The sequence below is a fragment of the Nyctereutes procyonoides genome, unplaced genomic scaffold (assembly GCF_905146905.1).
Source record: "Nyctereutes procyonoides isolate TBG_1078 unplaced genomic scaffold, NYPRO_anot_genome, whole genome shotgun sequence".
Taxonomy (NCBI): domain Eukaryota; kingdom Metazoa; phylum Chordata; class Mammalia; order Carnivora; family Canidae; genus Nyctereutes; species Nyctereutes procyonoides.
Window position 1 is genome coordinate 8,212,846 of NW_026575031.1, and position 13,229 is coordinate 8,226,074.

The 13,229-nt window shown below is 41.0% G+C and overlaps 1 protein-coding gene across 16 annotated transcripts in view; it reads left to right on the forward strand.

Moving 5' to 3' along the window:
• Window positions 1-13,229, forward strand: part of MGA (MAX dimerization protein MGA) — a 177,884-nt gene that overhangs the window by 255 nt on the left and 164,400 nt on the right. Inside the window, exon 1 of one of the 16 annotated variants that reach the window (XM_055316680.1) lies at window positions 35-102. The exons of the other annotated variants lie outside the window; for them this stretch is intronic. The gene's annotated coding sequence lies outside the window, so the exon portion shown is untranslated. Of the gene's footprint in view, window positions 1-34; window positions 103-13,229 lie in introns of those variants that run through there. 16 annotated transcript variants of the gene reach the window in all.

A 13,229-nucleotide genomic window follows, 5' to 3' on the forward strand; every position in this document is an offset into this window, starting at 1 on the left:
CCAAACCTGACAGCCAATGACTAGCCGGGTGGTCCGGCAGCGCGAGGATTCCGGGACGGTGAGCCGAGCGGTGCGTGGGCCCGTTCCGGTCGGCCTTGGCAGGTACGCGCAGGCGCCTTGGTTGCCATGCGCCCCGTTAGTCCCCACGCGCCCCGTGGCTTGTACTTGGCGCGAGGTGTTAAGAGTATGTTTGGGTGTTTTTTTGGGGGGGAAGGGGGAAATGGGGGGGCAGCGGCGTCACGTGGACGCCACAGCCAATCGCAGGCTGAGGCGCACCCACAGCTTTCCCCGGCGCCCCGGGGTGCGACGTGTTCAGTGAGGTTCGGCTCAGCCCTCACGGTCTGAGCGCTCTTTCGAAGCGCGTGTGCGGCCTGTAAAATCTGGCCACGGGTTTTCGTGGCGTCCTGCCCTGCCGTGAGCACGGACGACAAGTTCTCGGCAAAATGGCTGCTGGAAAGAGTCGCCTAGCAGGGGGAGCGCTGGGGCCGCGTGAAGGTCACATGACGAGGTTGGCAGCGCGTGCTGCTGGCGCGGGGAAGGGGGAGGACGGTAGGCAGAGGCGTGGCCAGTCACGTGCCGTCTACTGCGCCGACCTGTGGTTTTCTCTAGTGTCCTTGCTGCGGCGTGATCCCTCTGCTTTTGCTCCTCCCACCTCGAAGCGTGGCAGTCGTCGGCGAGAGGCTGTATGATGTGGTGTAATGAGCTGTGGTCTGGGAATTAGAGGACCTGGGGTCTAGGCCTTTGGCTACTTTTGTAATGAGCAAGCCCTGTTGCCGCTCCTGGCCTCCATTTTCTCATTTGTATTACTTCTGTGGAAGATTTTTTTAAGGCTTCTTTATGGCAGGTGACCTCTACCTAATCCTAATGTCATGCAGATAACAAAAGAATAAAGAATGAAGTGAGACCATTCCGTTTCTCCACAAGAAAACAACAACAACAACAACAAAAAAAAACCCCACACTGTATCTCCCCATCATTAGCGATGTGGGAAACCTGGAGGTAATTTCTTAAAATCTGGGCATGTCTGTCCATATTTATCGATTGCGTTTATACTCTGTGCCTTCTCCCTCTGTCATTTGAAAAGTATTCTGTCTTTTAGAGGGCTAGGCTCTATGTGTTTCCTGGAAAAAAAAATCAAGAAATTAGTACAGTCTATTAACTGTGGAGCTAGGAGAACAAGTAATTAGAAGACACTTGCTGATGCTCGGTAAGGCTATGACTAAAAGTTCCTAGAAGTTGTCTCCTCCACTGGGTGGGCCAGTATTTGTAAAATTTTTGAGGTTTCCTTGCCACCAGTCTTTGATGTTTTTCATAGATTTCTGTTCCCAGCTCCAACACTTCATTTTGTCAAGGGTTAGGACTTTAGTGAAATGAGCAGGCATTAATTATGTATTTTTCCTATCACTGCTTACGTTTTGTGCTTCCCTTTGATTTATCTTAAAGAGCCTTTGAATTTTGTGGGTGCACATTTTTTGAGTAAGCATTATAACAAGTTACCACTTCTGAACAATTATGATAGTTAAAATCTTTCTAGGTTAATATTTTACATGTCTTAATTCATTTAGTTTTGTTAAGCCTTTGAGGTAAGTACTATTATTTTTCTTTTACCAACAAAGAAAATAGAAGACAGGTTAAGTAACTTGCATTAGCTTGTGTGGCTGATCATTTCACAGAATTCCAACCATAACGCATTTTGAAAATTTGACAGAATGATCCCATAGTTCATTTGGAAGAATGAATCTGTAATGTAAGAAAACTTTTGAAAGAGTAGAGAGTGTGTGTTTGGGGACTTGTATTAGTGAGTATACAAGTAAAACTATGATAAAATAATGAGTAGTAACTTTGGAATAGACAATAGTGGTACAGAACAGTAAATTTAGAAGTATATAAAGCTATTTAGCATTATAAAGGTGGAATTTCACATTATTGGAGAGAGAATTTCAAAATTGTGTTAGAACAACTGGCTAACCATTTGAAAAATAATAATAAAATGGAGTCCTACCTTAAAATGTAAGTAAAATAAAATCTAAGTAAATAGTTAAATATAAATGTGAAGTCAGTGGGTGCCTGGCTGGATCATTTGGTAGGGCATGCAACTCTTGATTCGAACCCCACGTTGGGTGTAGAGGTTACTCAAAATAAAATATTTTTTATTTATTTTATTTAAAAAATATTTATTCATGAGAGAGAGAGAGAGAGAGAGAGGGGCAGAGACACAGGCAGAGGGAGAAAGAAGCAGGCTCCATGCAGAGAGCCTGATGTGGGACTTGATCCTGCGACTCCAGGATCACGCCCTGGGCCGAAGGCGGGTGCCAAAACGCTGGGCCACCCAGGGATCCCCAAAAATAAAATCTGTAAAAAAAAAAAAAAAGTGAAGTCAGAAAATAGCTACTTTAAAAAATTGGGTAAATATTTTTCCTGTCTTGAAATGGGATGAGCTGTTCTAAGCATGATTGTAAAGGCAGAATCCATAAAGGCAGATGTTGTTTGAAAAATTGCGTAAAATAACCTTGTAGCTGGCAAAAATATCATTAAAAGAGATTTATTTGCTAAGTATCTAACATATTTGTTGAGTGCTTACTATGTGCCAGGCAGTTTTTCAGGCGTAGGGTATCCAGTGATGAGCAATGCCAGGCAGGTTGTGGAGGAAAAAAATTTGCACCATGTGTTGGATTTATAAATTTAATGACTTTAATATCTAGTAGATGGGCAAAAGATATAGATAGGTAGATCACATACATAAAGAAATAGAAATAACCAATAAAGCACTTACTAGTAGCAAAGTAACACAAAACAACTCTTTCCCCCCAGTTGGGCAGATTTTCATATACATAATAAGTGTTAATATTGTATTGTCACAGGAGTGAGGAAATTGGCACACTCATACACTGTTGTTAGTATATAATAACGTGAACATCTATTTTGAAGGATATTTTGGCTGTACCTATTGAAAGCATTCCAACCTGTATGCTGCACTCGCAGCTTTTCTTCTTGGTTAAGGCACTAATTTGTAAGTTCCTAAAGATGTTTAAGAGTTGTTTTTGTAGTATTTTTTATAATAGGTAAGACTTGAGGGGTACCTGGGGGTTCAGTCCAGTAAGTATATGCCTTCAGCTCAGGTCACGATCCCAGGGTCTTGAGGTCAAGCCCCACACTGAGCTCCCTGCTTAGCACGGAGTCTGCCTCTCCTCCCTCAGCTCATGCTCTCTAAGTAAATAAATAAAATCTTAAAAATAATAGCTAAAACTTGGAAACATTTACATGTTAAGTAATAGAGGGTTGGTTAATAAATATGGAACTTTTATAGAGGAAGGGTAATACCTTGTAGCTAGTAGACATAGATTTCTAATTACTTGGAAAGCATGTTTTGTCAAGCAAAATGTGTAGGAAGATTGCATTTTTGTAGCAGTGTACCTATATGTGTCTAAAAGTCTAAAATTTACATAAAAGTTTAAAATGGTATACATCAGATGTAAACTAATGGTGATTTTATTTGAGTGGTAGAGTTTTTTTTTTTTAAGATTTTATTTATTTATTCATGAGAGGTACACAGAGAGGCAGAAACATAGGCAGAGGGAGAAGCAGGCTCCATGCAGGGAGCCCAATGTGGGACTCGATCCCAGGTCTGCAGGATCACGCCCTGGGCAGAAGGCAGATGCTTTAACCGCCGAGCCACCTGAGCCACCCAGGTGTCCCAAGGTTTTGGATGAATTTAATTAAAAAACAAATATTTAAAAAATATTTTATTTATTTATTTGACAGAGTAAGAGTAGCGTCGGGCAGAGGGAGAAGCAAGGAGTCTGATGTGGGGCTCAATCCTAGGACGCTGGGATCATGACCTGAACTGAAGGCAAATTCTTAACCGATTGAGCCACCAGGTGCCCCATAAACATTTTTTTTAGAACAGTTTTAGATTTAGAGAAAAACTGCAAAGATAATATAGAGTTTACATACACCCAACACCTAGTTTTCTGTGTTAATATCTTATGTTAGTATGATATATGTACTGTAAAGAATGAACCAATAAATATTAACACCTCATTTTTTTTTTAAGATTTTATTTATTTATTCATGAGAGACAGAGAGGCAGAGACATAGGCAGGGGGAGAAGGAGGTTTCTCAGGGAGCCCGATGTGAGACTCAATCCCAGGACTCCAGGGTCACGCCCTGGGCCAAAGGCAGATGCTCAACCGCTGAGCCACCCAGGCGTCCCCTAATACATAATTTTTAACTAAAGTCCATAGTTATAATCAGGTTTCTTTAGTTTTTATCTAATGTCCTTTTCCTGTTCCAGTATTCCATCCAGGATAGCAATACTTTTTTGTTTTGTTTTAAATGTACTAATGCTTTATTTTATTTTTTTAAAAGTGTTTAAACTTCTGCCCTGGGCCGAAGGCAGGCGCTAAACCATTGGGCCACCCAGGGATTCCCCCCCGCCAAAAAAAGTGTAAACTTTTTTAGATTTATTCATTCATTCATAGACACAGAGAGAGGCAGAGACACAGGCAGAGAGAGAGGGAGAAGTAGGCTCCATGCAGAGAGCCCGATGTGGGACTCGATTTCGGGTCTCCAGGATCACACCCCAGGCTGCAGGCGGCGCCAAACCGCTGCGCCACCGGGGCTGCCCTTTAAAACATTTTTAAATAAAAAAAAAAAGGGAGTTTATTTATTTATTCATGAGAAACAGAGAAAGAGGCAAAGACACAGGCAGAGGGAGAAGCAGGCTCTCGGCAGGAGCCTGATGTGGGACTCTATCCCGGGACTCTTTGATCACGCTCTGAGTTAAAGGCATATGCTCAACTGCTGAGCTACCCAGGCATCCCAATTTTTAAAAAGTTTTTGTTTTAATTACAGTTAGTTGGGGTACCTGGCTGGCTCATATGATTCTTGATCTTGGGTTTGAGCCCCACACCAGAAGTAGAGATTACTTAAAACCTTAGGGGTATTTGGGTGGCTTGGTTTGTTAAAGAGCTGCTTTCAGCTTGGGTCATGATCTCCGGGTCCTTGGATAGAGCCTGAAATCAAAGCCTATGTTGGGCTCCCTGCTTGGTGGGGAGTCTGCTTCTCCCTTTCTTTCCCCCACCCCAGGCTCTCTCTCAAAAAAATAAGTAACATCTTAAATATTAGTTTCAAGTGTATAATATAATGATTTATACTTCTGTACATCACCCGGAGCTCATTACAACAAATGCACTTTTTTTAAATTATTTATTTATGATAGTCACAGAGAGAGGGAGAGAGAGAGGCAGAGACACAGGCAGAGGGAGAAGCAGGCTCCATGCACCGGGAGCCCGACGTGGGATTCGATCCCGGGTCTCCAGGATCGCGCCCTGGGCCAAAGGCAGGCGCCAAACCGCTGCGCCACCCAGGGATCCCCAACACTTTTTTTTTTTTTTTAAACAAGTGGATTCCTTAATCCCCATAACCTATTCCCATCCCCCTACCTACCTCCCATATCCCTCAGGTTTTTCTTTATAGTTGAGTTTGTTTCTTGGTTTGTCCCCCCCTTTTTTTTGCCCCTTTGCTCGTTAAAAAAAGTATTACTCTTTTTTAAAGATTTTATTTATTTATTCATGAGAGACAGAGAGGCAGAGACACAGGCAGAAGGAGAAGCAGGCTCCATGCAGGGAGTCCAGTGTGGGACTCGATCCCGGGACTCCAGGATCATGCCCTGGGCCGAAGGCAGGCGCTAAACCATTGGGCCACCCAGGGATTCCCACCCACCCCACCCCCCCCCCGCCCAAAAAAAAAATTTACGTAAGTACTCTCTATATCCAGTGTGGGGCTCGAACTCACAACTCTGGGATCAAGAGTCGCATGTTCCACAGACTGAGCCAGCCAGGTGCTCCTCATTTGTGGTTTCTTAAATTCCACATATGAGTGAAATCATATGGTATTTGTCTTTCTCTGGCTTATTCCACTTAGTATTCTACTCTCTAGCTCTATCCATGTTGTTGCAAATGGCAGGATTTCATTCTTTTTTTTTTATGAGAAATATTCTGTTGTGTATACCGCATGTTCTTTATCCACTCATCAATTGATGAACTCTTGGGCTGTTTCCATGATTTGGCTATTGTAGATAATGCTGCTATACTAATGCTCTATTAATGGATAAAATTCCAGGGAAGAAGGTATGAGGGGGGGGAAAGGAAGTTAGGTCAGGAAAAAGTAAAAACAAACAAGGGATGTATTATCAGGATGGCTGTAGCTTCATTGCAAACAAAGCTGGTTGCTTGATCTTCCACGGTATCTCCAGAGAGTTCATATGAAGCTTTGCCTTTCAGAACTGTTACATAGCCACAATACTTTTGATAATTATGTCCCCTTGGGATCTTCTTGGTTATAATAGTTTCTCAGACTCTTTTTTAGCATATGAAAATTTATTACTGTCGAATTTTCACCATCAAAACTTACTGTCTTGGGCTTTCCTTCTTGCCCTTATTTAAGCCCAAAAGGGAGATGTTGGCTACTTTGAACAAACTTGAAGTGAACTCCAGGAATGACACTGACAGTGTGATTTTTTTTTTTTTAAGATTTATTTTATTTATTCATGATAGAGAGAGAGAGGGAAAGGCACAGGCAGAGGGAGAAGCAGGCTCCATGCAGGGAGCCTGATGTGGGACTCGATCCAGGTCTCCAGGATCACACCTTGGGCTGCAGGCGGCGCTAAACCACTGCGCTACCAGAGCTGCCCTGACAGTGTGATCTTTACAACTAAATTCAACAACAAGAATCTCATCATTTTCCTCCAGACAACCATCATTGAGTACAAAGAGTGATTTTTTTTTTTTTTTTTTGCCATTCTTGATCAGCTGGACTCTGACACACTTCCTGATGGCATAATTTAGCTGTTTGGCTTCAACTGCTACTTTTTCCAGCAAAATTCCCTTGCATGGGAAACGCCTCCAAAAAGGTTGGCCTTCAGGACTGTGCCCAAATGAGCTTAGCTTTTCTTTTCTTTTCTTTTCTTTTCTTTTCTTTTCTTTTCTTTTCTTTTCTTTTCTTTTCTTTTCTCTTTTCTTTCTTTCTTTCTTTCTTTCTTTTCTTTTTTTTGAAGATTTTATTTATGTGAGAGACAGATCATGATTTTATTTATCATAAATAAATAAAATCTTAAAAAAATTAATAAGCTCTATTGAATGCCAGGTATCATACCAGGTCTAGGGATTGAACAGTGAATAATACAAAGTCCCTGCTCTCATGGAATTTATACTCTGGTAAACATACAATAAACTAATAATATGATTTCCGGTATTATCACAGTGCTGTGAAGAAAACAATATAAGAGGATAGTGAGTGATGGTGGTGGATTTGATGGCTCTTTTAGGATTTTATTTATTCGTGAGAGAAACAGAAAGAGGCAGAGGCAGAGACACAGGCAGAGGGAGAAGCAGACTCCATGCAGGGAGCCCAGTGTGGGACCTGATCTCAGTACTCCAGGATCACGCCCTGAGTCAAAGGCAGACATGCTCAACTGTTAAGCCACCCAGGCGTTCCATGGTGATTGTTTTAGGTAGATTGTCAGGTAAGGCTTCTCTGAGGTAGCCCTTGAGCATAAAGAGAGATGCATGATAAAGGGCATGCTATGCCAATGTGGAGCATTTCAAGTGGTGAGAGAGAGTACTAATGCAAAGACTCTGGGGTGAGAATCAGTTTGCAATTTTCAAGGACGTGTAAAAAAGATACATGCTATATAGTTTGGAGATTGCTGGGGTGATAATTGGAAGTGGTAGTGGTGGGATACAATGTTAGGAAATGATACTGGGTAGTTTGTAATCTCAGATGGTATAGAGTCTGGTAGACGAGAAGTGCTTTGGATTTTATTCTAAGTGTGATGGGATTCATTGGACAGTTTTTTATTTTTTATTTATTTATTTTTAAAAATTTTTAAAGATTATTTATTTATTTATTCAGAGAGAGAGAGAGAGAGAGAGAGAGAGAGAGAGAGGCAGAGACACAGGCAGAGGGAGAAGTAGGATCATATAGAGAGCCTGACGTGGGACTCGATCCAGGGTCTCCAGGATCGCCTGGGCTGCAGGCGGCGCTTAACTGCTGCGCCACCGGGGCTGCCCTGGACAGTTTTTTAAATGAAGAAAAATGATAGTCAAATTTATGTTTTATTTTTTAGTTTAAAAATTTTTTAAAAAGATTTTATTTATTCATGAGAGACAGAGAGAAGCAGAGACATAGGCAGAGAGAGAAGCAGGCTCCCTTTAGGAAAACTGATGTGGGACTCAATCCCAGGATCCCAGGTTCAGGACCTGAGCCAAAGGCAGATGCTCAACCACTGAGCCACCCAGGTGCCCCAAATTTTTGTTTTTAAAAAGATAACTTTGTTTTTAAAAAGATAACTCTTGTAGAGACAAGAGGGACTGTAGGAAACCACTTAGAAGTCAGTGGAATGGTAAGCAGAAGTATGCTTCTGGGAGTATCTGGGAGGCAGTGATAGAGGCAATGAGAAGGGATCCAATTCAGGGTATATTTTGAAGGTAGAACCAATAGAGTTTGCTGGCAGTTTAATTAGAGGTGAGAGAAAGAGGGAATCACAGATGTAACAAGGTTTTTAGCTAGAGAAACTGGTGCCGCATACAGAGATAGAAACTGGAAGGAACTAGTTTGGGATTTAAAATGAAGAGTTTATTTTTTAACTTACTTTAAAGATTTATTTATTTATTTTTAGAGAGTGGAGGAGGGGCAGAGGGAGAGAATCTCAAGCCAACTCTCCACTTAGTGTATGGTGAGGGGCGTGGGCCTCCATCTCAATGACCCTAAGATCATGACCTGAACTGAAATCAAGAGTCAGATGCTTAACTTTAACGCTGAGCCAACCGGGCACCCCTAAAATGAAGAGTTTTATTGGATAATGTTGAGTTTAAGATACAGGTAGATATCTAGGAATAACCATTGAGTAAGCAGTTGACTGTGTAAGTCTGGAGTTCAGAGTCAGGGCTGTGAATATATCATCAACATATAGTGTTTTAAAAACACAAGTCTGGTAAGATCAGGCAGGAAATAAAGAGGGTCAGTGACTGAGCCCTGAGACTCAGGTGAAGGCATGGACAGATTATACTTAGATATCTTTTGTATCTGCATCAGTGCAGTATTTACAGAGCTATGTGTATATGTTGTAATATTAAATCATGCCTTTGTGATAATTTTAATATGACCTAGGCTCTTTCTGAACTGATTCTTCAGGTTTTTGTCACTGCCTGCCTCAAGATTTCTGCTGTGTCCATTACCTGGGGACATAAATTCCAACTTTCATAGCTTTCATACCAGACCCATCATTGTCTTAACTCTACCCTACCTCTTTCTCCTCTGTCATGCCCAACATACGCTGCTTGTGTATAACTCTGCATTTGCCAGGAATACTTTCTCCCCCTCTCCTTGCTCTTTGCCTCAAACTCCTACTCAAGTCTTCAGTGTCCAGCTTACATTTGGTATGTAATTTCCCCAAATTTCCACAGATAGGAGTTGGCTCCTCACTGCATGGTACTTCCTCAGCTCTATTGATAGTACTTTAATTTATAGCAGAATACAAAATCAGTTGATATTTTGACTGTTTTTCTTATGCATTTGTTTCTCTAGTACTAAGCACGTATAGATGTTCAATCATAATGCTTTGAAAAAGTTTAGAAGTTTTATTTTGGCAGAGTAGATAATTACAACTAGATCTTATAATACACAGTCATATGGATTGTTAGCCGAGATTTTTAGGATTTTTTTTAATAGTGAATTTTTCTTTTCAGTGATTTTCATTGTGATAGAATTTAGCTAGTACAAAGTTTAATGAAATGATGTCAGTTAGGGGTCTTAGTTCAAAGACATTTTAGGAATGTTTTAATCTCTAGGGCTGAATACTCATTTCTTTGGAGGCAAGCTATTATAAGATTCTTCCTTCACTTGCCTACTTTTCCACCCACCTTCTCAGTAGTCAGGAATTCTATTTTAACATTAGATGTGTACTTTGAGCTCTTTGCTGGAGAAGAAACCTAATGTAATAAATCCAGTAGAATCAGCAGTATTCGCCCCAGGAATGTTCTTTGAACTGTTGGGTAGAGGGAGGCTTAATGATGTGAATTGTAGGTGTGAGGGTTTCAGTCTGTTAGCTCAAAGTAGGGTTTATTATTTTGTCATTCAATCGTAAGCATGTATTGAGTACCTACCATATATGGGCACTGGATGAGGTGCTGTGGGGGGACATACAAAGGAATAAAAGACATGGTTCTTTGCACACGAATCTCAGACAATTTAGTGGAAGAACTGAAACAGAACTTAAAAAAAATTTAATCTTAACAGGTAGTGTATCATTAAGTGCAAAGTACTGTGTGGTATAAATAAATCAAGGACTTTGCATTTCTTTAAACACATAATTCTATTCTCAGGGTTATATAAAGTCTTATCTTACATCAATTTTCAACATTTTTTAAAAAGATTTTATTTATTGGGATCCCTGGGTGGCTCAGAGGTTTGGTGCCTGCCTTTGGCCCTGGGCATGATCCTGGAGACTGGGGATTGAGTCCCACATAGGGCTTCCTGGGTGGAGCCTGCTTCTCCCTCTGCCTGTGTCTCTGCCTCTCTCTCTGTTTCTCATGAATAAATAAATAAAATATATTTTTTAAAGGTTTTATTTATTCATGAGAGACAGAGAGAGGCAGAGACACAGGCAGAGGGGAGAAGCAGGCTCCATGCAGGGAGCCCAACGTGGGACTTGATCCCAGGTCTCCAGGGTCACACCCTGGGCTGAAGGCGGCGCTAAACCAAACCGCTGAGCCACCCTGGCTGCCCAATTTTCAACATTTTGACTTGATTTTCAAGCTCTGTGTTTTCTCCTGTCTTTTAACATTTTTAGTTTCGTTAAGATATGATTTGGCTATTTGATAGATGTGATGAAAGCCGTTTGTAGGAAGTGAGTGCCCTGCCAATACTTGGGTTCAAACATTTTATTCTTCCATGTTTATGAAGCAAATATGTAATTTGAAAAGGTAGTATGTCATTTATCCTTTGCAAGTGTGACAGAGGGATACTTTCATAGTTTTGCTATGTCTGGGTTTTCCTAGACATTTCTACTTAAGGTAGGGGAGAAGAGTTACAGAACATACAAAACAAATGTGTGCATATGAATGAGTTTAAAAATACTGAATTTTGTATTTGGTTTATAAAAGGAGCTTTATAATTCAGATTTGAGGATTTGAAAAATATGGATAAGCACAAAGAAGAAGATAAAAGTTTTATTAAGGTTTTATTTTATTTTTAAAGATTTTATTTATTTATTTAAGAGATAGCAAGAGAGAGAACAAGCAGGGGGCAGAGGGGCCGGGAGAGGGAGAAGCAGGCTCCCCACTGGACAGGGGGCCTGATGTGGGACTTGATCTCAGGACTCTGGGATCACAACCTGAGCCGAAGGCAGGTACTTAACCATCTGAACCACCCAGGATCCCCTTAAGATTTATTTTATTTTATTTGTTTTGTTTTGTTTTATTTATTTTATTTTTATTTTCATTTTTATTTTTTATGATTTTTATTTATTCATGAGAGAGACACAGGCAGAGAGAGGCAGAGATACAGGCAGAGGGGGAAACAGGCTCCATGCAGGAAGCCCGATGCAGGACTCAATCCTGGGTCTCCAGGATCATGCCCTAGGCTGAAGGCGGCGCTAAACTGCTGAGCTACCTGGGCTGCCCCCTTAAGATTTTATTTTTAAATAATCTCTAGACCCAACATGGGGTTCAACCTACAACCTTGAGATTAAGAGTTGCATATTCCATTCTCTGAGCCAGCCAGGCTCCCCCAGAGATAAAAAGTTTTAATATGCTATCCCTGTTAACCTTATTGATATGCTTCTAGGCTATTTTTAAGTTTAAATTTTTGTTTTATTTTTTTAAGGCCCCCCTTTTTTTTAGTGCAAAGTTTTTTTTTGTTTTGTTTTGTTTTGTTTTTTTAGTAAATGAATAGCTCAGATACCTTTAAAAGCAAGTGGATAATTGTCTTTGTATAAGGTTTATCTGATCAAGTTACTTTTCTACACAGTTCTACAGTGGCTTCTCATAGTAAATGGAATCAAGTTGAGACAAGTTCAGATTCTTTAGCTTAGGACTTAAAGCCCACTACCTTATGATTTATCTCATTTGCCTTGTGTCTCCCTCATATATATCATTGATTTATGCATACTAAACGTACTACTTTCAGGCCTCTAGATGGGGATTGGCAGACTTTTTCTGTAAAGGGCAAGAAAGTAAATATTTTAAGTTTTGTGGGCTTTATTATGTCTGTCATAACTATTCAGCTCTGTTGTGGTAGCGTGAAAGCAACAATAGACATTATATAAACAAACGATTATGGCTGTGTTCTAGGGAAACTGTGGACACTGAAGTTGGAATTTCATATAATTCTTGTATGTCATAAGATTTAATTTTAATTTTTTTTTTTAAATTTTTTTAATTTATTTTATGATAGTCACACACACACACACAGAGAGAGAGAGAGGCAGAGACATAGGCAGAGGGAGAAGCAGGCTCCATGCACCGGGAGCCCGACGTGGGATTCGATCCGGAGTCTCCAGATCGCGCCCTGGGCCAAAGGCAGGCGCCAAACCGCTGCGCCACCCAGGGATCCCTAATTTTAATTTTTTAAAAATATTTTATTTATTCATGAGAGAGAGAGAGAGGGGCAGAGACACAGGCAGAGGGAGAAGCAGGCTCCATGCTGGGAGCCTGATGTGGGACTCAATCCTGGGACTCCAGGATCACGCCCTGGGCTGAAGGCAAGTGCTAAACCGCTGAGCCACCTAGGGATCCCCATTTTATTTTAATTAAAAAATTTTGTGGGCAGCCCGGGTGGCTCAGCGGTTTAGCGCTGCCTTCAGCCCAGGGCCTGGTCCTGGAGACCTGGGATCGGGTCCCATGTCGGGCTCCCTGTATGGAGCCTGCTTCTCCCTCTGCCTGTGTCTCTGCCTCTCTCTCTCTCTCTCTCTCTCTCTCTCTCTCTCTCTCTGTCTCTCATGAATAAATAAATAAAATCTTTAAAAAAAATTTTGTTTCTAACACTCGGAAAAAAAAAATTAAGTGATTTTTACATCTGATGTGGGGCTTGAACTCATGACCCTGAGATCAAGGGTCATAAACTCTTCCAACCGAGCTAGCCAGATGCCACTATTTTAACTTTTTTTCAACTTTCAATTTTAACTTTCCTTTTTCACATTAAAAATGTGAAAAAGTTTTCACTTTTCA